This window comes from Dreissena polymorpha, chromosome 8, assembly GCF_020536995.1.
Source record: "Dreissena polymorpha isolate Duluth1 chromosome 8, UMN_Dpol_1.0, whole genome shotgun sequence".
NCBI classification, from domain to species: Eukaryota; Metazoa; Mollusca; class Bivalvia; order Myida; family Dreissenidae; genus Dreissena; species Dreissena polymorpha.
Window position 1 is genome coordinate 106,960,321 of NC_068362.1, and position 26,908 is coordinate 106,987,228.

A 26,908-nucleotide genomic window follows, 5' to 3' on the forward strand; every position below is an offset into this window, starting at 1 on the left:
TAGGTGACATATGGTTTATTATTACAATTCCAAATTAACAATTAAAGTGATATTATGGGCATGTTTCACTGTTGAATTGAGCTGAACATAATTAACAGGTCAAAAGAGTTAGTTTAAATGTGGTTACTGAATTATCTGCAACTCATCTTGCTGCCAGTTGTTTATAAAAAGTATATATTATAATCGATATTTTACATGACTCACCCAGTCCTCTAATCCGAAATGATCCGTAAAACAAAATAGTGTTTTTGTGTCGTATGAACGAATCTGCACTAAAACTAGATTAAGATTCACTTCGTAAATCGAATCTTGTATGTCGTCAGTTGTCAAAACGAAACTACGGTTGATATTCAAATGCATTATTTTTCTCTTTCCGGGATATTGTTGTAGTATGTTGATGCTGCATTAACAAATATAAGTGTATATGAAGTGAAAACACCAAAAATAAACAACGGTTGCGATAGACACTACATAGACATATACGCTCTTTAGTCGTACCGAGCACATATCAGTGAAAGGGGGAAAAAATTACATATCTTTAGGGTATGGGTAACCTATGGTCTTTAAAAATCGATTAGGAATTTATAAAAGGTATTTCTTGTGTTAGGTTTAAGAAAGACTGTCTCAAAATATTGTAAAAAAAACAACATTGAAACTAGCGACAGCTCCCTTGCAAGGATATTTTGGATCTCCAAAAAGGAGATTTTTGCGAAGGTCAATATTTCACGCTGCAGAAACAGAACAGAACTTTAAAGGTAAATTGTGAAAAATCTAAAGACTTGTAGTTAAATAAGCACAGCACATGGTTGAAATTAATGAGTAATGTAGCCAAAACTAGAATTGCATTCTGTTTGAATGTACTTTGCATGCCATGAAATGGGTAAAATTTCTCAATTTTTCATTAAAAAGTAGGTGGGTGGGGGAAAGGGTGTCAGATAATTCACCCCCAAGACAATTCATCCCCTGGACAATTCACTCCAGAATTTGATTTCCTTGGACAATACACCCCCAAGACAATTCACTGCCATATTTTTTATATGATATTGTATTGTCATTTGCTTTTGTCATATTTAAAAATAAGTTGTGAACAGATGTTTGGGGTTATAATTTTGACTTTGTAGCACAATTTTGATGTGAAGATAATAAATGTAGTATGTAAATGAAAGATGAAATAGTGTTTTTTGTCAAATGCAATCCAACCAATGTTATTTTTCTATAAACTGTGTTACAACAGTCTTCGAATTAGCCTATAAGCCCGAAGCCCGAGTCGATTCTTGGGCCGGTCGGTCGATCCTAAATGCTAATAAAATAGCCCGATCGGTCGATTAAATATTTGAGCGTCATATCAATAACCTGATTTATACGCGTTTTTAAGAAGCACGTTTAAATTTGCTATTTAAATGCCTAAAATGACGTTTTAAAGCATGCGGCCGCCATTTTTCTAAACTGTCGTGTAAGCATCCGGGTATGTTGCTATTTAAAGTAATGATGCAATTGACGCCCAACCAAGATGAGGTTATTCAAACTGAACATGTGTAGATCACGTTCCGGGATGTTCGCGCATCGGGCACTTCGTAATGTTTTAAAATAATGACCAATCTAGAAGCGTATTTAATTTGAGAAGCGTTTTCCGAAAATGTATTTATAATTCATGAAAAATGGACAAGTAATTTTTTCAATAAAAATTAAAGAGTCTGTAAGGGATATTGTACGCATTGGGTTAAAACAAATTGATACTTATTACAGGTAGGTTTCCATGTGTTTTAATCAATTATTTTTGTGCATTAGAATAAGTTTTTTTAATGTATTATTAATAATTGTAGTACTTTCGTTTATTCTGTAATCTCGTTCTGCTACGTGACCTATTTTGCTACTTATAATCTGTTTACAAATATACAATACTTTTCACGGTTGACACATGCTTATCAAAACATCGGGAGTAAATTAAAGAAGCAGACATTGTCACTTGTAGATTGGGCAATTAACACACCCAGTGGCCTTTTGTTCTGAAGTCACATGCCGACAATTCAGAAATTCACCGGCGATTGTCCTAGTAATAATACGATAATAATCTGTTATTTTAATAGGCTGATGTATTTTTGAAGTTTTTCGGATATTTTTTAAACATGATAATAATTCGCTTTTAAATAAAACAAAACACCGGTCAAACTGATTAATGGAATCATTGAATGAGAACATGTGTAATAATAAAGTTACAATAAACAGCATAATTATCTGGTGCATTTTGTATAAAATGCATTTCAAAAGGAAACATTATACCCTTTATTACTGTAATCACATGCATCTGTTTTTACTAATGGAAGTAGATTTTCTGATTGTTAATAACTATTTTGGTGTTCCTGGCCAAAAAAGTCATAAGATTTAAATTGACCTCCTCGGGCTATTGAACATGTCTTCGGGCTATTCAAAATTCCATCGTATTAGCCCGAAGGGCTATTTGGCTAAAATATTTAGCGTGAAGACTGTTACAACATATAAAATTGAAACAAATTAAGTATTTTGTATTTATAATATTTGTGCATTGGATTTAAATAACAGTCTGCGAAATAAGCGCACGCCTGTTGGCCTGGGCGTGTAAATTATAGCTCGGGCCTATTAAAATTGCCATATTGTACGCCCGTCGGGCCAGTAGAAATTCCGTGTATCAATATTGTTTCATTTTTAAGTGTGATAAAAGTCATTATTTTGTGAGTACGTCGCGAAGATTTCCGACAGAACTTCGTTCAACTTCGCCTAAAATACGAGATTTAAACGCGTTCCGATTGGTCCATACATTCAACGGTCATTTTCGAGTCGTAACACAGGCCACGTGGTGAACAATTTAGACTGGTTATTTACTAGTGGCACACGTCATGCTGATGTGTTTTTCTGCTGAAGTAAACTTATCGACGTACGCGGCTTGCATTTCCCGAATAAACATCGTTTTACTTTGTAACCTTGTTTGTGGGTTTATTTCCAAAGTTGTAAGTCCCTACGCGCATAAGGCTGCATAATGCTTAAATACGTAGCTGGTGTGAAGCCTGGCAAGAAACTGCCCACTTCTGATCGTAAGTCAACAAATGACTATGAAAAATCACGGAAACGTGAATTTCAAGAAAAGTAGTAAAAAATCAGTGATGAAGGAGAAGCTACTTCTGTAAGACAGAGTTTAATAAGCTACGCTTAAAAACACAGCATAAGAAAAAAGTCAACATGTATGATAAAAGTATGCCATCTATGCCTTCACTTGTCAAGTAAACTTCTGGAAAATAACTATCAGGTTGCTTGTTTTACAGGATATGGTTTCTGACTAAGAGGATCTCCAGGATTGCAGTGATGATTAGATGAACGAAGAAGTTGTTTATCACATGTTAAATACTTATAATTAATAAAGGACATAATTACACTGACTTGTTATATTGTGTTGCAATTGTTTTTGCAATAGGCTTTACAGTTAACATACCCTGGATACAATTTTACTTTTAATAGATTAACTGCTATTGAAAGATGAAACCCTTTATCAGGGTGTATATTTTAACAAATTTACTTTGGGCTAGTAATTTTGCTGCTGGGCTACTTGTCTTTACCATTCCAGTAGCCCGAATGGCTAGTGGATAAAATGAACTATCGTGAAGACTGAAATAATATTATTAGGTTAACTGCTATTTTATTATTTGAGAACTTTGTCAAATATTGAAGTTGATTAATTAGTTTCATTTAATTCTTAGAATTTTACATTATGACAATTACTTATTTATTCATGTTAGATGGGATAATTAATTTAATAAAATATTATGGTTTAATTGATAAGAAAACCTTAATTAAAGAAAGGAAATTTAATCTGGTTGGAAGCGTGCTATTAATGGGTATTACAATCAAGCAACAACAACATCAACAACATAACCTTTATTAAGCTCAAATCACAAATATAGTGACACATGAGTATACAGTGACAATGCATCTTTTACAAAGAGTTATTAACAATTGTGACATGGTGTTAAACTTTACATAGAAAATAGAAAAGAGAAAGAGAAGTGGAGATGAAAAAAGATATGAGACATACATTTGAATTGAGTGGGGGAATGATGATGTTGACCTGAGAAATAAACATTTTTTATTCCTTTGGCCTGAATAACCTGTTTGTTTACATGGATTACTTATGCAGACTATAGTTATGGTTTTTCCATTCGGTTCTATTTAAAACCCGGTGAATTTGATTGGTTAATTTATTTTTGTCTGCAGCGCTTCGCTGATCTGTGTGTAAACCCTGGAATTAGGTCAGAAATGTGCGTATTGTTTGTGTTTTCACTGTTTCCTCTGTAGAATAATCGTGGAGAGTGTTTCATTTATAGATCGCATATTAACTAAACTTTCAAAAGTGACGTATAGATTTACATGTTGTAGACCGAAATTGTCTGTTAATGTAATTCTACTTGGGATTAATTGGTGTGTTTAAATTAAGTAATGATCAAATGTGAAGTGACCCATTCATGTGACATTGACCGATGTTGTGTCAGGCCAGATTAACCATGCCCATGTTTGTCCTGTGTCAGTGACCATGTGATTCGTAAGTAAAGGACTTTATGTTATTGTTTCAGCAAGTAGCTTTATATAATCATGTACTAAATTGTGTCGATTTGACCTGCAGTAGTGAGATTGCATGACAAAAAGTACTTTACTGTACATGTATTTGTGAAGTTGTGTAAGTTTACACATGGCACATGAAATCAATGGTGAAAGGCATGGATGGGTGATGGAGAGGGGGGATGAGTAGAATTGCTGCAATAAGTAATAAGTGTCAAGTGTCATTGATTAAAAAACATATTCCAGCAAGGTTAACAATAAGCTTGAGATACAAACATACATGTACATTGCATATAATTTGGCTAGTGCAAGGTTTAAAATATAAATCACAATTTGCTAACAACATTTATGAGTAAATCAGTAATTTCAAATTTGTGACATTGATATTTGTTGCCAGATTGAAAAAACATGCGTAAAAATATTTTAAACATGCGTAGTGAATGAAGTTAGGTATTCAACATGAACTATGATGTAGTAATACCAATATGTAAGATGATTAATTCATCTTATAAAATATTAATTGATTGATTGAGACGAAATGCAAAAAGTACTGCATTAGACATGATTTTGTTCTCTATATAAATAAATTTATCAACGTGTTAGCGTTTAAAGTAATATTTTGTGTGGATATGAATTAGTCTTATGAGGTTTAATTGTTGAAATACATAAAAGATAACAAACATAATTTAACATATACACCAAGTTAAACTTATCAGCGGGTTAATGTTTGAAATAATACTTTTATGAATTTACATAATTTTTTAAAATCCTTTAAGGACCTTGTTGTCAACAATTCTTTAAATTTTAGCGTATTTGTTCTACAGTAGTAGTATTTTTTATAAACTTCCTTCTATGTTCATTAAAAAAGGGACATTATAAGCATGTAGTGAAATTCATCCGCCACATCTCTGCATGTACAATGAGGGCATGTTCTCTCATTTATGTCTTGATTGGTCCATCTACCTGTCTCATTTGGGAAAAAGTGATTACCAGTTCTAAGTTTAATAAATAAAGATGATTCATATTTAGTTAGTGTGATTAAATATTTCTCTAATTCAATCTTATCCTTAAATATTGAATAGTTTAAGCCTTTTGTTGAGTTTTGAAGTGAGGTATGCCAGGTTTGCTGGTATTGATTAAGTAATATGCCCTTTATAGTGTACTTTATATTTTTATTTTGGATTTGATCTTGATTTAGCCATATTTAATTTCTGCCAGTTTGTGTGAAGATATTTTTTACATAATTTATCCATTTAGATTCAAAGTTAGGAAGGTTTAACATGTATTTATATATGAGATATGCTAATTTATCCGGTTTCCCAGTTATTAATCTATTCCAGTATGCAATCATTCTGCCTTTTATAGAGAGATCTATGGGGTATCTTCCGAATTCTGCGTATATCATATAAAGTGGGGAGCTTTTTCTTAGATTGAAAATTTTTCTCAGAAATTCATTGTGTATTTTCTCTAGTAAATCAATGCTTTCATAGCCCCAAACCTCTGCTGAATATGTTAATATTGGCAGGATAGTGTTATCAAAAAGTTTTAATATCAGATATATTGGTAAATTAAGGTTATTAATTCTTGAATAGAGTAGGTGCATTGCTTTCCTTGCTTGTTGTGCAAGATGTTTCTTTGCAGTTAGGAAGCTACCAGATTTTGCTAAAAAAACACCTAGATATTTGTATGAGTTAACAATTTCTAGAGACGTGTTGTCTATTTTAAAAGAGAAGTTTCTATTTTGCCTTGATCCGAAAATAATTACTTTTGTTTTATCCTTATTTATATTTAACTTCCATGTTTTACAGTAATCAGCAAAGTCATTCAGACAGTTTTGTAGTGTTTGGGCATTTTCAGCAATTAAGACTGTGTCGTCTGCATATAATAGTACAATTATTTTGAGAAAAGTAGCAATATCGTTTTCTGGATTTGTAAGTTCTATACCATGGTGGCCTTTAGATTCTAAGTAATTCCCAAGGTCATTTAGGAAAAGGGAAAAGAGGATGGGCGATAAATTTTCTCCCTGACGCACGCCGCAGTTACATGAGAAAAATGGGGAGTTTTGAGTTCCATTAGAGTTACATGATGGTACATGATAAGCATTCACACACCTGACAAGGCTTTATCAAAGTGTCAACACAGATAAACAAAGACTTCAGTTACACACATTGACAAATAATTATGTTGGGCTGGGCAATTCTAAGACCTGGTATTGTATTAAAAAATTCCATTGTTGTTCACCTGATATTTTGATTATTATTTTTATTTAACTGCCTATAAACAAAAGTGTTTCATTAACAAAATTATTATTTTTATTCTTATTATCCATTAAGTTGTTGGATTTTCTCTCATTGAAGGATTAGTGATAGAAGTTGTGTTTTGTAATGTTGTGTATTGAAACATATTTTAGTCTGCAATTATCAGTATTCTTTTCAAAGCCAGTATCAAATTCACACCATTTTATGTTATAATTTTTTAAAATGCTACTTATACACCAATACCTCATGATTTATTAAATCTACTATAATACCGCTAGTATGCTCCTCTTAAAAATGTTTTGAAATGTAATGTACTTTTTACTAAAATTGTACTCAATTCAAGTCCACTTCAATCATACAGTATGTTAACTCATTCCATACTACAGCCTTATCTCTAAGCAACCCCAATCAGTAATAGCCTTATCTACCATTAGATAATCAGTACCCTCATCAGCTCTAAATGCCTGACAGATTATCTGTTTATTGATACCTTTATGGGTGTGAAAAAGGTTGTTTTTTAGGTGTTGTTACTTTGTTGACTGATTATGTGACAAATATTTTATATTATATTTCCCATTTAAAAATAAATATAGTAATTTTATAAAAATTTCGAAATCTTGCATAACTTATCAAATAAAACAATTAGATTATTTCCAAATAATGTATCCAATACCATTATTATTTATTTATACACTTTTTACAAATATAAACTGTTTTAATGAATAAAATCAATCTTAAATAAAACATAAACACATAATAAATTATTTAATGACATAAAAACAATAATAAGATATTGTTAATAATAAGATATTGTTAATAACAAAAACAAACATCAATAGATAAAAAGCACAGTTATGTTTCAATTGCAAGTAATTTTATGAAAAAAAGAAAGAAATTCTGAGAACATCTTAATATGCTTTTATTAGAACTTCATAAAAATAAAAAAGAATACAAATAACTATCCTTAGAAAAAAGATATCTGTAATTACTAAATCCTAAACAAACAGCAAAAGATAAAAAAAAATGTCCAGGAGCAGGGGTGAATTGTCTAGGGGGTGAATTGTCTCCTCGGGGTGAATTGACATGACGCCTTATCAGTGATTGCTCCGCCCACTTAATCACGTGGCTCAGCGGGAAGAAAACCTAGACAAGCTTTCACCAAAATGGCTTCTTTGCCTAGAGACTGCATATAGATTTACGCGATACTCCAGATGATTTTATGGACTTGTTTAACACCATATTACACTTGTAAAGGAGTTGATGCAATTTAGTTATTCTGCAAATGCAAAAAAAATATACGATTAAAGAGAACACCAGCTATTTATAACGGGTAAATCGGTACATTAAACACGCTCCCAAACACTTGCACGCTTACCGAAATCGAACCCGTTATTACGTGTAATGGTGGAATTTGCAATAAATTAACACTTCACCGGTATTTACCCGTGTTATTAACAAAATTTTTACTGAAATATTCCCCCCTACCCGTGTATTTGACACGAAATAGCGCTTTATAACTGGGAATTTGGTGAAGTTTTTATGCCCTTTCTGACGCCAGGTGGGTACCTCAATCCCACATGTTATTGCGTATAAAAGTGATATTAATCATATTAAACATTGCTTATGGGACATTTATCAATCAGTATAATTTAAAGCGCAAAAACAACACAGTAAGTTTGGACATTGTCTGATATAAAATTAGCGTTGTACGAAATGGAATACGGTCAGGCTATTATAAATTAATAAGGCTACCAATATCAGACGCTTGCGCAGGTACCGACTTCCCCGAAGCTACCTCATTTATTGGTTAACTAATATCAGTAATAATAACTCTTTTACAATAGCATTTATCGATACGTCTTTATTAAAATAATAACAAAATGGTTTTCACTTGTTTCTGACACACACAGAAACGCGATTTTTAACGGGGATTTCGTAGTAAAGTAACACGAATTGGGTACCAAATTCTCAATTATTTTACATGAACATGTGACATAATACATACTTAATAATGCTTAGTTATTGCTTATATGACATTTCAAGTTTGTGAAATAAATTAATGTTCTATAAAGGGGATCTCGGTAATTCTTGAAGCTTCCACTCGCTCTTGTCAAGACCGCATTGCCTCGTTGGAAATTTCCGCTTTGGAAACGAAATAAATTCAATGTCACCAACTAATCTGTCAGGATATCGATTGTCCGAGTTACATAATCCCCATTGACACCGTTTAACCATTTTTAATCGTTTTTTTAAAGAGGAAAACAAAAGAAACTCGTTGGAATAAAAGTGAACCTAAACATGTAGCTTGTCTAGAAAATGGCGGACAGGTCGTTGCTAACGAGTGCGCCCGATTAATCGATCGCTGATTGGTGGATCAATTCTAGTGGGCGGAGCAATCATAGATAAGGCGTCATGTCAATTGTCTTGGGGGTGAATTGTCTCGCTTCCAGGGGGAAGATCAAGGGCAATAGTTTCACAAGTGAAGAAGCTGGCCTTGTCTTTGGTTTTATTTTCAATGCATGTTGCCTTAGCGCTTTGTTATGACACTGACACAAATAGGCGTTCTTGTGTCACTTTCTGTTTTGATGAAATGGATTTGACTGTTTGCTGCCTTTCGGAACTTGAATTTTGGGCAAAAATATATCCCCTGCCCCCTTAACCCTTTGCAAGCTGGAAAATTTGTTGTCTGCTAAAACGTCGTCTGCTGAATTTCTAAAATTAGCATTTTCTTTGATTTTTTTCAAAGAATACTATCAGAATAGCAAACAGTTTGGATCCTGATGAGACGCCATGTTTTGCATAGGCCTTTAAAATTCGGTTCCCGCACTGAAAGGGTTAATGAATGTTATCCACTTTTATAATTGATTTTTTTGTTGTTGGTATTGAATGTATTTACTACAACAAAAATTTTGTTGGTCAAATGTTGAAAAAAATCCATTAATTGAACAATGATGAAATTATTCACATGCTTAAGTGTCGTTACAGTACTGTAGATTTCGTCTGTGTGGTTAATCAAGTGTATCTACTGTAGATTATTTTTAATTTATTGAACATCATTTTTTCACACCTGAGGATGTTTACGTCTGCTGCATCTTTTAGGCTTGAAAGCCACAGGTTGTGAACAAATGTGTGCATGTGTGCATATATTTTATTTCTTAGTTCCTTCCTCACCTGAATAATTACATGACAGTGTGTGATGATGAATATGTATTATCATGCTTATGACAATGTGTTGACCTGGAGCTCCTGCAGTTAAGACTCAAAATGTGGGAAGAATTTTCAAGAGCTTAATTCTATGCATTAATCTCTGACTCACTGAAAAACATATTTTAAAGTTGACATGGTCATGTGCCATGTGGATCAACCAGAGTACCTAATTTTAGCTCCACCTATATTGTATTGTTACCTCCGAAACAATTTACATGGACCCTGGTCCCAGAATGGAAATCAAATACTTGTTGCTGGTGTGACTGCACCAAATTGGCCTTTATTATCAGGCGATCAATTACTTGTAAATGAAAATCTACGATGGAAACTTTTTCGCATTATAATTATTATTAATATTTATTATTGTTACAGTTACATGTAAGTTGTGTCAATACCATCAGTGAATTCGTAGAAATATGGGATATTACGTAACCAAATGCATTGATGGTGTGCACATCACAATTTCAGCAAGAAAAGATTTTTCAGATACCAAATAGACAATTTTATGTGTTAAGTTTCTTTTTGATAAATGAATGCAGTTGTTTTTTGCTAACAATATAATATCACCACTATTGAATGCCCATAATCTATGAGCTGTTAGTTTGTTAGTTTCTATTTTTATTTAATGTCATTTATTAATTTAAAAAATCCAAATAGTGCCTTATGCCCTCTTAAATACATGCATCCAGTCTTATCTTATTTTGTCACCTTAGACCCCTAGAGAGCACAGTCACCCACGGTTTATTAGATTACAATCAGTAACACAGTAACTGATAAGCTGAAGGACACACTCCACACAAATATCTTATTATCTCCAGGTCAAACAATCTTGAGATTTGAGGGTTTTTTATTAATTTTAAATGAAGACGAAATAGGTTGTTTTTTTATTGAGGAAAACAAGTATTATAATAATTGTTTTAAACAATGTGTTGGCATGGTAAATCTATCAGTTGTATTTGATTTAATTATTGAGAACAATTGGCTAATGAATCTGCAGATTAATTTCACAAAGACAATATTATCAGTTTTAAATACATAGTTTTATTTGTTTTTAATACTACTGGCAATCTTCTTAGTTTTTTACTACAAATCCTTACTTTTTGTTTATCCCTTTACCCCTTAGATACGTATTTTGACGCATTTGTAGTCACTTAGAAAGTTATATTTAATTCAAGACCTTTCTTACTAAATCCAAGTTTTAAAGGCTTCATTTCCAACCCTTAGATACTGATGAGCAGCAAACAGCATAAAACCTGAACAGCCTGCATTTTATTCACAGGCTGTTCTGAAGTTATGCTGTTTGCACATAGCCACTTCCACTTTGCTTTTGTGTGGGAAAGGGTTAAACAAGTGTTATATTTTTATGCTTCCCGAAATAAAATTTTGGCGGAGCATATAGTGTTTGTCCTTCCTTCCTTCCTTCTTTCCGTCACACTTTTGTTACGGTTTCTCATAGCGCCTTCAACACTTTACCGATCTCTTTCATATTTGGCATGTAGGTACCTTGCATGGACCTCTACCTTTTGATGAGGTTTGAGGTCACTGGGTTCAAGGTCAAGGTCACCGAGGCTAATAATAGATTTTCTGTCACACTTTTGTTACAGTTTCTCATAGGGCCTTCACTACTTTACGGATATCTTTCAAATTTGGCATGTCTAAGGTACCTTGCATGTACCTCTACCTTTTGATGAGGTTTGAGGTCACTGGGTTCAAGGTCAAGGTCACAGAGGCCTAATAATAGATTTTCTGTCATGCTTTTGTTACAGTTTCTTATAGGGCCTTCACTACTTTACTGATCTCTTTCATATTTGGCATGAAGGTACCTTGCATGGACCTCTACCTTTTGATGAGGTTTAAGGTCACTGGGTTCAAGGTCAAGGTCACCGAGGCTAATAATAGATTTTCCGTCACGCTTTTGTTACAGTTTCTCATAGGGCCATCCGCCTTCACTACTTTACCGATCTCTTTCATATTTGGCATGTAGGTACCTTGCATGGACCTCTACCTTTTGATGAGTTTTTAGGTCACTGGGTTAAAGGTCAAGGTCACCGAGGCTAATTATATATTTTTCCGTCACACTTTTGTTACAGTTTTTCATAGCGCCTTCAATATTTTACTGATCTCTTACATATTTGGCATGTAGGTACCTTACATATATAGACCTCTACCTTTTGATGACGCTTGATGTCATTTGGGGTCAAGGTCACCGAGGCTAATAATATATTTTTTTAGGTGGTTATTAACACATAGATTGACAAAGCGCATCATCGGGGAGCATCCATCGCTTTCAACGATACTTGTTGTTAGGAGTTTACTAAGGAGTTATAATGCTAGGGTTAAAAATGATTGAAAAAGTACCAAACAAATATTTGTGCAAATGGGGTGTCACTGGGCCAATTGTTGTACTGCTCATTTGACACTTTACAGTAAAACTTGTTGTTCAATGTCATACGTTGGCAGTCATTTAGTCCAGCCCAAAAAAGGGACCTTTTACACAATTCAATATTCAGTATCATAATTTAAGATTCAATGTGACAGACTTTCAATTGATTTAAGGGCTTCTAAATGCTCACACCTCACATCAAAGATGATAAACAGTCTCTGGAAAAACCACAATGGGATTTCAATCAGGCAACATTCATTTTAATTTGTTCCCAGCATTTCATAAGCACTTTTTATATTGATCATTAAATTGTTCATCATAATCCATAAATAAACATTTAAAATGTATTTACAGGGCTCGAAATTAACTTGTTTTTCTACTTGCAAAACATTGCGAGCTGCTTTAATACCAACTCGCAAAATCAAAAACAGTCTCGCAAATTTTGCAGGAAACATAAAAAAGTTCGGACATTAATTTAGTTCTATTAAAACAAAATCAAAAGTTCTTAACATACACATTTTATTTCTGCAATCATACAAATATATCAGTTCCTTGGACCATAAGGGCATTGTTTTCGAATATAAGTGTGTCGTGTTCACTCAGAAAACAAAGTTTAAGTGTCAGTTTGGGATATTTTTAATGGGTTTAAAACTTTTCAAATATTGAAAAAAATCAGCTATGATATCGTGTGTTGAGTGCGACGTCACCAAAATACAAATCAACGGTTAACTTTACTTCATCTTTCGTATTTTTTTTCCGTCTGTATGCAAAAAGAAACTAATTATGTTTGGCTTCGACGCCATGTCTGTTCAAGTTCAATGAACAAATGTGAATAGTCAACTGTTTCACGTTCTTTGTTCCAATACTATCCTCGTATCTGTACTATAAGTATACCAGTCTACATACAAGGTGTGCGCTTCCGCATACAGGTATTCAGACGTTCTATAAATTGACCTACGCAGGGCTCGAATTTAACTTTTGTTACTACTTGCAAAAAATTGCGAGCAGCTTTAATACCAACTCGCAAAATCAAAAACATTCTTGCAAATTTTGATGGAAACATAAAAAACCCTTGGTTTTTAGTTTAGTTCTATTTAAACAAAATAAAAGTACTTAACATGTATACACATTTTATTTCTGCAACCATACAAAGATATCAGTTCCTTGTATCACATTAGGTTGATTGACCATCTTCATCTATAACAAGTTTTAGTCTTATTTTAAGTTATTTTTTCCACTAATCCACTGTTTTCATAGAAGGGTTTAAAATCTGTTTTTTCTAACTAAACGGTTAACTTTGCTTTATCTTTTGTATTATGTATATTTTGTGTTATTTCCGTCTGTGGGAATAAAGTGACAAGTTATTTTTCGCTTCAATGAACATGTGTGAATAGTCGACTGTTTCACTTCCTTTGTACCAATACCACCCGCGTGTCTGTATATACCAGTCTACATACAAGGTGCGCGCTTACGCATAAGGGTTCTTGGGCGTTCTATAAATTGACCTAAGATTTAGTGATCATGTGTCGAGCAGCATTATACCTACTCATTTCTTTTCACTATTTACTTGCAAAAAAATACTAGTGGCTTAAAACTTGACTCGCATTCGGTATTTTTTACTCGCATTTTGCGAGTGTGCGAGTGTTAATTTCGAGCCCAGCTACGGTTTAGCGTTCATGACGTCGAGTGCATTTATATTACTAGTTTTTTTCCCACTATTTATGTACTCGCAAAAAAATACTAGTGGCTTAAAACTTAACTCCTAATCAGTATTTTTCACTGGCATTTTGCGAGTGTGCGAGTGTTAATTTCGAGCCCTGATTTACAATTTCTTTTGAACATTCTCTCCAAATGCTTTGTGACACTATTTCCAATATTCTATCAGAAATTGTGTTTTTGTTTTGGCTCTTTTTAATTCACTCTAGGGTGTGATGAAGATACAAAAAAGTATGTCAAGGGAAGCTCTGATTTTCTCATTAATTATTTTAAGATAAAAGAGTTGTACATTTCATGCAAATTAAATATGCTTCAAAACATTAAGGGTATTGCACATGCTTGATAATAGTTTCTTTGTGTCTCACATCACTGAAGCACAAGCTGCTATCTACTGTTGTGCAAATGTCAAATTATAATCTAACTTCATTTTTACGTGAAGTATTTAGTACAAATACCATTTCATAATTATTTGATGAGTTGATAAAACTTTTTACCTGAGAAATGGGGTTATATTTTCAATAAGTTGCCAGTAGCAGACATGGGGTAATCATAATTGTTAATCTGTTATCATCATGATTATTAATTGATTACTTTTTTCATTAATCATGGATTGATCATTAATTATAGCTTTTGTATTACTTAAATAATAATTTTATAGATTACCTCTACAAGAGGTCATTACTCATTATTATTTTATGATTATGATTACTTTTGACCAAAAGCAGATTCAATTTCAATTCATGAAGACAAATGACACATTAACAACATCAGACACTTGCCAACTTCTCATGTAGTTAATTACTAAAGTGGTGTAGATCTCTGATAGCTCTCGGTCCGAGGGGTATTTAAAGGGATTAAGTCTGAACAATAGTTCTTATTTGGAACTTGCCTACAACTGGTTTTTCCACTAATTTACATGAGGTACAAATAAAATTGACCTAGATCCACGGGAATGCGTATTGTTATTCCCCCTACAGGTGAAAATGGAGGGGACTTATGGTTTTTGCTCTGTCTGTCAGTCAGTCAGTCAGTCAGTCAGTCACACTTTTCTGGATCCTGTGATAACTTTAAAAGTTCTTCATATTTTTTAATGAAACTTGAAAATATGGATAGATGGCAATATGGAGATTATGCACGTCACTTCATTTTGTTCCTACATCAAGAATTATGGTTGCGATGGCAACAAATAGATTATAAATATTGCTGAAAATAGTGGATCCTGCGATAATTTTTAAAGTTCTACATATTTTTTCATGAAACTTGAAACATGGATAGAAGGCAACATGGAGATTATGCATGTCAATTCATTGTGTTCCAATGTCAATAATTCTGATTGGTATGGCAACAAATAGACTAGAAATATTGCTGAAAATGGTGGAGTTTCATCGGTATTGGACTTATATTGCTTGGAAATAGTCTTGTTCAAACTAAGTAAGTACGGTACCAGAATATTCATGTGACAGTAGGGTCATAATGGTAAAAAGTTTATTGTACCTAACGATTAGTTGAGTTCCAAATACAGTCTATTGCATTGATGATCTGCATTTATGCAAAAAATAAGTGTTGGAGCTTAATTAGGTGTGGGAACAGTTAAGTAATCAGTCAAATAATTGATTTCATGAGAATTTTAGTGAACCATGTTAACCCATGTATACAAGTTACATTTTAAAAAAGCAATTCATGCAACTTCTGCACCAGTGGAGAGACTCTGGCATTTTCTTTCCTTTCTGATAGAAGTTGAATGAGTGACCGCACTTTTCAAATGCCCATGAACATCAAATGCAATAATCGTGCAGTACCATGCATCTTTCTTTTTGTGCAAGTTAATAGGATAAGAATTAAGGGTGTCACGGTACTCTGTGGGACGGTACCCGGGTGTACATTGTCCAGGGTAATCATGGAACTTAGGCTGGAAATCCATGGTATAACATGGAATTCCATGGTAATCCCTGGAATTTGAAACAGTTTCCAGGGTTTTCCAGGGTTTTGTTCTAGAAATGTCCATGAAACGTGGACTTTTTTTCCAAGCATTTTCCAGCCTTGGATGGAAAAGCATGGAAAAGGAATGGAAAACGCTGGATTTAGGCTGGATAACCCTGGAAAATATTTCCAGATAGCATGGAAAGTGGAACATAGAATTTTTTAAGCATGGAAAAGACTCTAACATTTTCAGCTAACCCTGGAAAAAACTTAGACTTTATAAGAGGAGAAAATAACTTATAAAAATGCAACACATTTTATTCAAAGTAAATCAGAGTTCAACAATTTACACAACATATGAATAAAACATAAAACAATGTGCATAGTTTGGGCAGAAATAGTAGTAGTTATAGTAGTAGTAGTAGTAGTAGTAGTAGTAGTAGAAGTAGTAATGCTGGTGCTGGCAGTAGAATATGTTGTAGGAGTAGAAGTAAAAGTGGTTGTTGTATAAGTTGTACAAGCAGTTAAACTACTGATAATTATACTATTGGTGCAAATTTAAGTGACAGTAGCAGTTACTATTGTGTTGTTGTTTTAGCATTTACAGGAATAGTAGCAGTAATGGTAGCAATAGTAGTATAAATAATAATAACAATACTAGTAGCAGCAGTAGTAGTAGTAAAGGAAGTAGCATTAGCAGCAGCAGCAGTAGTAGTACTCACTGTAGAAGTAGCAGCAGCAGCAGTAGTAGCAGTAGCAGCATCAGCAGCATCAGTAGTAGTAGCAGTAGTAGTAGCAGTAGTAGTTGAAGTACTAGTAGTAGTAGTAGTAGTAGTAGTAGTAGTAGTAGTAGTAGTAGTAGTAGTAGTAGAAGTAGAAGTAGCAGCAGTAGTAGTGGTAGAAGTAGTAGTAGTAGTAACAGCAGCAGCAGCAGTAGTAGTAGTAGTCGCTGCAGCAGGAGTTGTAATAGTAGCAGCAGCAGCAGTAGCAGTAGTAGTAGTAGCAGCAGCAGCAGCAGCAGCAGTAGCAGCAGCAGTAGCAGTAGTAGTAGTAGTTGAAGCAGTAGTAGTAGTTGAAGTAGTAGTAGTAGTAGTAGTAGTAGCAGTAGTAGCAGCAGTAGTAGTAGTAGTAGTAGTAGTAGTAGTAGTAGTAGTAGTAGTAGTAGTAGTAGTAGTAGTAGTAGTAGTAGATGTAGTAGTAGTAGTAGTAGTAGAAGTAGAAGTAGCAGTAGTAGTAGTAGTAGTAGTAGCAGTAGTAGTAGTAGTAGTAGTAGTAGTAGTAGGTAGTTGTTGTTGTTGTTGTGGCTGTTGTAATAGTAGTAGTAGTTTTGCAGAAGTAGTAGTAGTAGTAGTAGTACTAGTAGTAGAAGTAATAGAAGTAACTTTCAAAGCAATGTCTACAAGTTTAAATTCCTTAACCCTGTTCAAGGTGTATACACACTCAATATTTAACTACAGTCCAGGTTTGCAATTAACAAACTATCTGAAAAGCCTGTGTGTGAGTCAGATGTGTCTGCGGCTAATCTATTGGTTATAAAATATCACAGCCTTTTCTGATTGGCTGAGTTCAAATACAGAAAGTTTACCTGTTAGATTGAAATTCTGGAGAAGGCGTATTGAAGAAAAAAATGCAGGTTAAACTTGTTGTTAAAATGAAGTTAATGTAATTTCACAAACAGTAGAGTTAATGAGTTTTTCCATTAACAAGAATTTCTTAAAATAATAATGTATGGATATCATTTGGAAAGTGACATGAAATGTTGTTAAAAAGTGATGCATACAAGTGTTTCAGAAGTCTGTCTAGGAATAGAACAACAACTGAAGGTTTGTGCTTTTCATTATTTTTAAATATTCCTTTAAATTTATTCTTTTTATGTCATCATTGTAGACCTTTTTTATGTGACATTTTAGGTAAAAGTATGGCAAATATAGAAGTTTAAAAGCAGCTGTCACACACATTTTCACTAAGTGCAGTTTGCAGCTTGATAAAGGAAGTCCTATGTGGAGATATTAATAAGCTTGAATGTAGTATCGGAAGTTTATAATGCATGGCTAGGGAACTGAGGCTAAGGGAGTTATGTGCTGTGCATGATAAGAACTCAATGCTCATTAATGCTGTTAATGTTTATAAATAAATTAATTAAACCAATAGCATTGTTTTTTAGGTTTCACTGTGCATTTTCATACCAATAGAATTACACATCTTTCTAATTATAGCAATAATAAATTTGAACTAATCATACCAACAAATTTTGTTATGCTATGCTTTGTGATGTATTAACTTCATTGTAAGTTATTATTGAAAGACCATTTTACTAAATATTTAAAACAATACTTGAATTCTTTTCTATATACATTTTCATTATGTGCTTTAACTGTAGCTGACCAGTTGATGGAAGATACTGCAGAGTTTGGCAGGGAAATAACCCAAGACAGCAAAGCGGCTCTTTTGGCGCATTTACCAAGAGGACTAACATGGCCACAAATTCATGGTAAATATTGTTATGCCCCGGGCTCATATAAGTTATTTAGTGTTAACCACCTGAAAGTATTTTGTCTTTTTGGTATCCAATATTTTGGTCTAGTTTCAATTACAGGTTATTTTTATATGAATTAGCAAATTAGCATAACTTTCATATAGCAATATCTGAATATAAAATTCCTATATATGTTTGAGTTTCCAGAAACATGCTAGTGTACCCCGTTTTGGGGCATTTAAGAAAACAACAATATAAATTTCAAAATAAAAGAGAGTCATTATAAAAATATAAGTAAAATCACCAATTTATTCACTTTAAAGTCTCAGTTTTCCTGTTTGCAAGTAGATTAAAGCCCGCTTGCAAACTACTTAGGATCGTAAATGTTCGCTCGAATACAAAAAAGCCAGATGTACAGAATTGAGCAGTGATATGAAATATCTAAAATAGATAAAAATATGAATGAGCATTAAAGTATAGATATTCAATCATATGATTGCTGCACATTTACTTTTACAGATGAATGTAAAAAACTTATGACTTTCTTGTAATATTGTTTGCTTTGTTTTTCTTTCAGAGATCATGCAGGAGCCCTACAGTATAACAGCAGTACAAGTTCTATAAAAGATCCACGACCTACTGAAGCCCAGCTAATTAACAAAAAAGTTTTTAAAAACTGTAATTTTATCCCACCTGGGTACTTATAATTTACTAAGCTGCCTACACAAGTTTTAGATTTGCAATTATATTTTAAATTGTCACTTGGAAAGTAATACATGTACATCTATTATGTTCTGAATTTCTTTGAACAATAAAATTATATAAAAGTATTTTAATGAAATTAAGCACCTAAATTGCATTAAAGTGAAAGTAGCTGAGAACAAGATGTGTTTGTGAAACACAATGTCCCCCTATATGACGTTTGACCTTGAAGGATGACCTTGACCTTGACCCTTCACCACTCAAAATGTGCAGCTCCATGAGATACACATGCATGTCAAATATAAAATTGCTAGCTTCAATATTGCAGAAGTTGCATTACATGAGCAATTTTGACCCATATATTTGACTTGGAAGGATGACCTTGACCTTTCACCACTCAAAATGTGCAGCTCCATAAGTTACACATGCATGCCAAATATCGAGTTGCTATCTTCAATATTGCAAAAGTTTTCACAAAATAAGCGATTTGGGCCACATATATTTGACCTCTGACCTTGAAGGATGACCTTGACCTTTCACCACTCAAAATGTGCAGCTCTATAAGTTACACATGCATGCCAAATATCAAGTTGCTATCTTTAATATTGCAAAAGTATTCATAAAATAAGCGATTTGGGCCACATATATTTGAAGTATGACCTTGACCTTTCACCACTCAAAATGTGCAGCTCCATGAGATACACATGCATGCCAAATATCAAGTTGCTATCTTCAATATTGCAAAAGTATTCATAAAATGAGCGATTTTGGCCACATATATTTGACCTCTGACCTTGAAGGATGACCTTGACCTTTCACCACTCAAAATGTGCAGCTCCATGAGATACACATGCATGCCAAATATCAAGTTGCTATCTTCAATATAGCAAAAGTTATTGCAAAATGTTAAAGTTGGTGCAAACCAACCAACCAACCAACAGACCAACCAACCAACAGACTAACCAACAGACAGGGCAAAAACAATATGTCCCCCACTACTATAGTGGGGGACATAAAAATATTATCCTTGTGCTCATGTTCAGCTACATATATTGTGACATACATGAAGCAGCTAAAAATAACTTAAATTTTTCATTTTGTTTCTTGTATATCGTTTGTACAGGGTTCGTGAATTGTTACTGTATATTACTTGACTTGCTTGTATTTTGTTACTTTGAATACATGTTGTGAAGGTTGCATTATACTTTTTAACTTTTAAAGGAGCGCTTGTTCTGTTATGTAAGGGCCTGATTTATGATTATGGACCTAGAGGCTTTGTAAGCATGTATTAAACAACACTTGTTTGATCTGAATAATTTGTTAAATAAATGTAACACAATTTGTAATCTGATGTTATATTTTGATGAATTGTGAACAAAATAATACATCGAAGAAACTAAGGCATTATGTTGATTTTTGTTTTGTTTTAATCTAACCTTAAATTATGATTTACTTAAGCTGTGAGTATTGTATTCATTTAATACATGAATATTGTTTTTAGACCAGAAATTTCTTTTTCTATTCAGTGACCATGGTAAACGCTGGACAATTTTCCATGTTATACCAGGCATCCATGGAATATTGAACATGGAAAAACCCTGGAACATTTTCCAGGGTTTTCCAGCCAGCATGGAAAAAATACCGTCCGAATACTCCATGTAATCTGGAAAACCCTGGAAATAAATCCATGGTTTTCCATGGTTTTCCAGATTACATGGAGTATTCGGACGGTATTTATTCCATGCTGGCTGGAAAACCCTGGAAATTGTTCCATGGTAATTATTCCAGGGAGCCTGGAAAACCATGGAAACTATTCCAGGCTATTTCTACATACCATGGACAATTTTCCACCCTTTTTTTAAAATATTGCCGCTGGAAAAGGCTGGAAACTTAGTCCGAATACTCCAGCCTCATATTTTCCATGGATTTCCATGGAAAACCCTGGACAAAGTACACCCGGGCATATCGTAATAGTCTCCTCTCAGTACGGTGCATGATACGCCTTCGAGTGCGTATGGTACGGTACAGCATTTTTCATATGCGCCAACGCGCCAAGTAAACTTTAAATGTTTGGATGTTGTAACAATACGCGGCAAGAAAGATTTCATTGGCGCAATCAATAAAATATGTGGCACAGTAATTGGATCAATTTTAACGGAAATTCTCCCAATATCATCTCATATCACATTTTTAAATGACAAATTTTGTAATCATGAATTTAAAATAAAAAAAACATTTTTTACAAATTAAAGAAATGAATGTATGTAGAGGTCTTTAAATAAAATTGAAAAAATGGTTTAAAATGGTTTGTATGTTGTTTCCATCTGACAATACGTATCCCATTACGTATTGTATCGTACACACTGTACCGCGATACGTATAGTAATGAAGGGGAGCGTATCGTGACACCCTTAATAAGAATAGGATTTTTTTTTATAGATGAACAGTGGTTGATAAAGGGTCTAGAAGCCCAAATATTATTAAATGCATGAATTAATACATTTGTAATCAATTTGATCACTTTGGTTGAGATTACCAATTAATAATATATCAATGAAAAAAAACATTAATCATGTAAAAAAATAAGTTAAAATCATTAATTTCATTGATTTTTTTTTCGAGTTATTGACCACATGTTTGCCCAGTTGCAACTGAGAGTAACATTCTTTTGTGACATAGACATTTTGCTTCACTTCATTATAAGAGCTATCACACTGCAGTTTATAAATTAACTAATAAGATAAGCTATTGGGGGACATCACCGACCCCAGTAGACAGATTATCTCCAGAGCCAATTAAATATGCAGGTTTTGTTTTTTGCTATAATTAGCACATGCTTAACAGTTACATGTATATGTTTCAATTGTACTTTCTCGTGGAAGCTGACTAAGCCAGCTTTTTACCTTACCTGACCTTTGTAAGACAGACTGTCCAATAAAATTTCCTGCGGCTAGACACAAATAAAGACACTTCATTTATTCCATTGGCTGATTTGAGCGATATATATATATATGGTATGTCAATAAAAGATTCTTATTGTGTTTTCAACAATATCATGAAAATATTATTTTTGATTATTTCACCATATTGACGTTGCCAAATGTGTGGGGAATGCTTGCAAAAAAAATAATGATGTTATAATATATTATACATTTTGGGAAGTAATTTAAGTATTTCTTTGGGGGGGGGGGGGGACTGAGACCGCTGAGACTTGCGAAATGTGACCCATTTTTATACTGGAACTCTGATAAAGTACACCCATTTTGATACAAGATTTTTTTTTAAAGCATACCCATTTGTATACGATACCATTGAGAATGTGGACCAATTTCAATACAAGAAGTTTTATAAACTGGACCCATTTAAAATACTAGAATTTGATAAAGTGGACACAGTTCATACTTGAATTTTAATTTCTGTCATATCAATACAGTATACTTATTGAATTTGCTATGATATCTTTAACACTACTGAAATTTACTTTTTGATACCCATTTATATGGTGTGCGGTAAAAATGCCAGAGGTAAAAATGCCAGCGGTAAAAGTGCCAGAGGTAAAGTGGTAAAAATGCCATAGGTAAAAATGCCAAAGGTAAAAATGCCAGACGTTATATAGTAAAACAGATTTTTGAGCAATATTTTTTAAGGATATTGAGTATTGTACGGAAACATTTTTTTTTTTTAATTGAACATGTTGTTAATGGTTGGGAATTTGTGTTTCTTTGATGAATCGGTCATTAAAGAAAACTTGTTAAATTCATTGTAAAAGGATATTGAGTATTGTACGGATACATTTTTTAAATTAAACATGTTGTTTGAGAATAATGTGTCAGTAATACATGTTATTTTATATTGTATTCTAAAGATTCACATGCTTTTTTTAAGAAATGAAAGATTCAAATGTGTCTTATTCATATTGTTTATGTGTCTTAAATGTGTCTTATTTATATGTGACTACGTGCTTATTTTTTGAAGAAATGAAAGATTCATATGTGTCATAATTGTATTTTATCCATGTCTTAAATGTGTCTTATTTAAGACTACAGGCTATACCGCCAGTGCGATGCAATAGATCTTATTTCTTAATCTCCACTTTAACACTTAGCGCTGTCTTTAATAAGGCTACCTCTATTTCAAGGACAGATTACTGAAAACTAAATAAAAAGTACAACGGTGATGTTGATCCATGTTGATGTTGATTCTAGCTAGATCATATTTAAGTAAATTATATTAGTTCGGAATTATACAATTGCGTATGCTATGCTTAGAATATATAGACATTTATTAAAATTTATTAATTGTACTGATATCCACATCAAATAATGATTTTACCTGTATTATTTGCCATTGAACGCGTATTTAAAATAATAATGGTAAATAAAACGGATGCTTGCAATAATTGTCATTAACTTTTTCAAATGGTATAAATATAAGACAATGGTAGAGCGTTTACTATTTATTGAAGTTTTTTTAAGGTACACAACAATTTAGCAATAAATGAAATCAGTTATTTTGGCAGTAAATCCAATTTTTCCAGTACAGTAGCCAGGTGCCTGTGTATTGAGCTAATAAGATAGTGATCAACACAGCAGGTTGCTAATACACAGTGTAGACTTCCCCTGACTTTTATTCGAGCACAATAAATCCCAATATTATAAAATTAACAGAACAGAACAGCGAGTTTATTTGCGACATAAGCATATACAGCTAAACATCAAACTACCATAATAATAAATACACAATACACATGCATCAAAATAACACCAAAAATATGTTTATGCATTTTGTACAAATATATGACTTGTGAGAATGTGTGATGTAAGAGAAAGCTCTTTCTGTTTTAACAAAGTTAAGTGAATTTTTAAAATCCGCAATTGATAAAGAAAAAAATACAGTTAGATGTTATGTACAAAATTTTAGTTGTGGGGGGAAAATTTAATCTCTAAAAAATCTTTATATTATCTGCTCTAAGTTTAAATGCTATAATTAGCAAGACGTATCAGTACATGCCTCATTTAACAATCTATTATGCATTTATATATAAGCAAATTTCTGATTTCAATAGTTTTATGGTTTCCCATATTTATGCCCCCTTCAAAGAAGAGGGGGTAGATTTTTTGTACATGTCGGTCAGTCCGTCCGTCCACCGAATGGTGACGTATATCATTTGATGTATATCAAAGTTATAATGGCAGACACAGTATGGTGCCAGATAAGAGATTAGCCCTCCCCAATTAAATCAACTTTTTATAATAATTTAAACATTTATAATTTGACTTCATTCTCATTCAAAATCTTACTTTGTGTAAATTAGTATAAATAATGGTTTGTTTATTTTGTGTAGTTAAAATCATCGAAGAATGTGCTTAATTAAAAAAGTGCTTCAGTTTTATAAGTTAAGGAAAGTTTTAATAAATTGATCATTTAATATATGATTTAATTTATAAATTTAGTTTTGAAACAAGAGTCATTTAATAATTAAGATAAGAATTTAATTAATAATTTAATTTTAATCCATTGATCAAGGAATATTAAATCTAAGAATTTAATTTAAAACAGGTACTTGTTGATCAATTTATAATATAGGAAGATAATTTAATAAGGTGTCTTAGCTCAGGTAATATTAAATACCACACAATACCTGGAAATAAGACAGCATTTTGTCTTATTACCAGTTATTGTGTGGTGTAAATGGTGGATTGGTTGTTTATTGTCTTTCTGTGTTCATTTGCTTAAATATGACAATGAATTTATAAAAATGAAGCTCATTCTATTACAAGAAAAGGAATTTTGTATAATGGAAGAGTTTTTAAGTTACAATATTCATGTAACACACATAAATCCTATTTTAAAGGGAACTGGCCGTCAACTGCAGTAGTCTTTTGTATCTTATGGAGAAATTGCCATTATTACATTATGCAGTAACAAGTCAACTAAACAGCCTGAATGTTGTTGGGTTAAAATGGTTAAAATGCTGATAGAAAGAAAAAGAATTCACATATGAAACATTATAAATTGCATGCTTATGTGCCTTCTTTATAAATTCCATGAGGCCTTTATATTTTATGCCCCCGGTAGGGTGGCATATAGCAGTTGAACTGTCAGTATGTCAGTCTGTCCGTCCGTCCGAAAAAAAATTAACGTTGGCCATAACTTTTGCAATATTGAAGATAGCAACTTGATATTTGTCATGCATGTGTATCTCATGAATCCGCACATTTTGAGTGGTGGAAGTTCAAGGTCAAGGTCATTCTTCAAGGTCAAAGGTCAAATTGCGGCACAGTAGGGGGCATTGTGTTTCTGATGAACACATCTCTTGTTTTATCTAAATTTAGAATAGCATATAATACATTTCATATTATTTGGTGTTCATCTGATATGCTCATTTGTATTTTCAGTTTGGCCATGCCCAGGAGGGAGTGACTGAGTTATGGGGTGCAGAAGAAGCACAAGCCATCTCGACATGATGAATCATCCCCAACAGCGCTTGAGGATGGTTTCTTGCTCGATGAGGATGAATCCATAACTGAGAATTGAGGATGATACTTCTCTCAACACTGCATTGTATGAAGACAAAGCAACTCAGTGTGGTTAGTCATCGTCAACAACAGAACCAGACTCAGCTGACGTTGGAGACTGTCAAGTTGAGATCACTGTGCCTATCAGGGTTGAGTGTTACATACTGAACGAAGTGATCCAAAGCAATTTATTGTCAATACGCACGCTAGAAACCTGGACATTCGCTTTTTACATTCAGATCAAAGCATGGCAAAACATATTTAAGGATGAAAGTATGTGTTAATGAAGCAGGACACACTACTGAATATGTTCATGGTTAGGAAGTTGCCCAGAACCATTTTTTGTGGGAACAAATTTCTAGTGATTATCTTTTTGCCCTTTAGCTCACCTGAGCACAATGTGCTAATGGTGAGCTTTTTTGATCGCCTTTTGGCAGTCGTGGAGTGCGTGTTGTGTGGCGTCAACATTTGCCTTGTAAACAATCTTGAGGCCACATTAATTGTCCAAACTTCATGAAATTTGGTCAGAACATTTTTCCAAATGAAATCTTGGACAAGTTAAAAAATTGTTCCGGTTTATTGTCCGTCATCATGAAACTTGTTCAGAAGATTTGTCAAAATGATATCTTGGGCAAGTTCAAAAATGGTTCCGGTTGGTTCAAAAACATGGGCACCAGGGGGTGGGGCATTTTTCCTTATATGTCTATATATAGCTATAGAAAAACCTGGTATCCGGACAATCTCTCCTACAGACAATCGCTCCTACGCTAAATTTGATAGGGCGGACGGTCGCTCCTACGATGTTTTGACAGGGCGGACAGTCGCTCCTACGATGTTTTGCAAGGGCGGACAGTCGATCGCTCCTACGATGTTTTGACAGGGCAGACAGTCGCTCCTACATTATTTTGCCAACCCGGACAATCGCTCCTACATTATTTTGTCAACCCAGACAGTCGCTCCTACATTATTTTGACTCCACGGCAAAATGTAGTGTACGCCGATCAAAGGCTAACACCTATGATTAACCGACAATTAAAATTGCCAACTTGTGTCGAAAAATGCAAAATAAGCCAGATATTTAAATTTGAAATCGAAAATGTCTGTACATTTGAATTCGCCATTATGTTGCATTTCATGAATTTTG

General features: G+C 33.4%; 1 long non-coding RNA gene across 1 annotated transcript; it reads left to right on the plus strand.

Moving 5' to 3' along the window:
- Window positions 1-294: 294 nt before the first annotated feature.
- Window positions 295-26,480, plus strand: LOC127843229 (uncharacterized). The gene is made up of 2 exons (XR_008032146.1): window positions 295-755; window positions 25,645-26,480. It is a non-coding gene; the product is annotated as an uncharacterized LOC127843229 (long non-coding RNA).
- The last annotated feature ends 428 nt before the right edge of the window (window positions 26,481-26,908 follow it).